This window comes from Otolemur garnettii, unplaced genomic scaffold (genome assembly GCF_000181295.1).
Source record: "Otolemur garnettii isolate 467f Iridium unplaced genomic scaffold, OtoGar3 scaffold00014, whole genome shotgun sequence".
Classification (NCBI taxonomy): domain Eukaryota; kingdom Metazoa; phylum Chordata; class Mammalia; order Primates; family Galagidae; genus Otolemur; species Otolemur garnettii.
Genome location: NW_003852409.1, coordinates 25,817,529 through 25,820,234, shown reverse-complemented (window position 1 = coordinate 25,820,234; position 2,706 = coordinate 25,817,529). Strand labels below are relative to the sequence as shown.

General features: G+C 38.2%; 1 protein-coding gene across 2 annotated transcripts in view; it reads left to right on the top strand.

The window, feature by feature from the left end:
* Window positions 1-2,706, top strand: part of PDCL (phosducin like) — a 9,293-nt gene that overhangs the window by 3,355 nt on the left and 3,232 nt on the right. The gene's annotated exons all lie outside the window — the stretch shown is intronic.

The window sequence follows — 2,706 nt, the reverse complement described above, 5'->3', positions numbered from 1 at the left end:
ATGGCAGTCTACTGAGGGTGACATAGTGAGATTGTCTCAAAAAAAAAAAATAATTATAAGAGATATTTTTATAACCTTTGCTCATTTTTAAAATTAGGTGGTTGGTCTTTTTCTTCTTGGGAAGCCATATATTAAGGAAGTTAATCTGTAGTATTAGTTGTAAATATTTCTTTCACTTTGTTGTTGTTTTTTGACTTATGTATGTTCTTATCCTGGCAGAAAATTTTTATTTTTATAAAAATAAAATACTTAAGGGCGGTGCCTGTAACTCAAAGGGTTAGGGCGTTGGCCCCATATGCTGGAGGTGGTGGGTTCAAACCCAGCCCTGGCCAAAAGCTGCAAAAAGGAAAAAAAAAATGTGTATATATATATATGCTTAAAAGTATATTATAGTTTTTTACTTGAAAGGCCTTTCTTTATACCACTTTGTAAAAGGCCTCTCTTCACTTTATAAAAAGATTCTCCTATAGTTTTTCTTAGTATTTTCATAATTTCATTTTTTTAATCCTTAAATATTGATTCATCTGGGATTCACATTAGTGCAAGGTGTCAGTAAGGCTCCAGCTATTCATATTGCTATTCAGTCGTTTCAATATCATTTAGTATCACTGTGGCTAGCCTGCCTTGTTCTTTCTAAGAGTTGCTTTAATTGCCTGTAAGTAGATGAATTATAATTTATTTAACTTGTCTTCTAATATTGGGCATTAGCTTGGCCCTTTAATTGTTGCAAACTGTGCTGTAGTGCTCATCATTTGTGTAGAATATCATTTATTAAATAAGCCATTTTTTCTCCTTTATTTTGAAAATTGTTTTATCATGTGCTGAATTTCTGCCGATGTTGGGTCTTTAGCTGTACTTTGTAGTATCTTCCACTGATTTGTCTTTTACTGGGTTGTATCTCATCATTTAAAATTATTTTAGTGTTATCATATGTTTTAGTATCTGGTAAGGCCAGACCTCCTTCAGTACTCTGCTGTATCATTATTTTCTTAACTTTTGTTTTATTATTTTTTTCCAAAGAAAATTTAGGAGCATACCCATATGTGTATTCACATATTTTCATTGGGAATGATTACATATATAGACTAATTTAGGGATAATTGGCATCTTTGTGATATTGAGTGTTTCTGTTCAGTAATTTGATACTGCTTTTCCATTTACTAAAGTCTTCCCCCGGTGTGTCTTGGTACCATTTTAAAGTTTTCTTTTTTCTTTCTTTCTTTCTTTTTTTTTTTTTGTAGAGAGAGAGTCTCACTTTATTGCCCTCAGTAGAGTGCTGTGGTGTCACACAGCTCACTGCAACCTCCAACTCCTGGGCTTGCCTCAGCCTCCTGAGTAGCTGGGACTATAGGTACCTGCCACAACGCCCAGCTATTTTTTTATTGCAGTTTGGCCGGGGCCAGGTTTGAACCCACCACTTTCGGTATATGGGGTCAGCGCCCTATCCACTGAGCCACAGGCACTGCCCTTAAAGTTTTCTTTATATGGATTTTTATGTATTTTTCCTGTGATAACAAATGACCCCAAAATCTTAGTAGCTTGTGAAAACAGAGGTTTGTTCCTCAGTTGTATTACATGCATCCTGTGGGTCAGCAGTGGCTCCACTCTTAGTTTATATGTTCTCTCATTCCAGCAGTGAGACTGAAGGAGTTACCCCTGTTTGGGACACAGTTTTCATGACTGAGCACAGAGAGTAAGAGAAGAGCTGTTGGAAACATACAAGGGCTCAGAAATCTTTTGCTCAGACCTTGTTTGCTCACAGGCCACTGGGTAGAGCCAAGCTACAGTCCATCACCAGGGGCTTTCCACATCTTGCTATAAAAAAATTCAGATAATACAGAAGTATAGAAAGAGAAAAGTAAAAGTTGTCTTTCACAGTCCCTGGGATCATTTTTGTCTGGAGACAACCACTGTTAAGAGTTTATGTGTCAGGCGGCGCCTGTGGCTCAGTGAGTAGGGTGCTGGCTTCATATACTGAGGGTGGCAGGTTCAAACCTGGCCCCAGCCAAATCGGGCGTTGTAGTGGGTGCCTGTAGTCCCAGCTACTTGAGAGGCTGAAACAAGAGAATCACCTAATCGCCTAAGAGCTGGAGGTTGCTGTGATCTGTGACTCCACAGCACTCTACCGAGGGCAACAAACTGTAACTCTGTCTCTAAAAGAAAAAAAAAAGAGTTTATGTGTCATTTGAGTCCTTTTTCTTTGGACATACAAGAGTATAAACAAACATACATGCATATCTATGACACAAATACATGTACACATGAAGTTCATTTTATAAAAACTAGAGGATCATACCATGATATTCTTTTACATTTAGCTTTTTAAAAAAATCTCATGTATTTGGAATATCTTTCATGGCAGGAAATGTAGACCTGCCTCATTCTTTTTTTGTTTTTTGAGGCAATCTTACTCAGTCACCCTGGATAGATTGCCGTGGTGTTAGAGCTCACAGCAACCTCAAACTCCTGGGCTCAAGTGGTCCTCTTGTCTCAGCCTCCTGAGTAGCTGAAACTACAGGTGCCCACCACCACACCCAGCTAATTTTTCTATTTGTAGCATAGACGGAGTCTCACTCTTATTCAGGCTGGTTTCAAACTCCTAAACTCAAGCAGTCTACCACTTTGGCCTTTCAGAGTGCTACGATTACAGGCGTGAGCCACTGTGGCTAGCCTGCCTTGTTCTTTCTTTCTTTTTTTTTTTTTTTT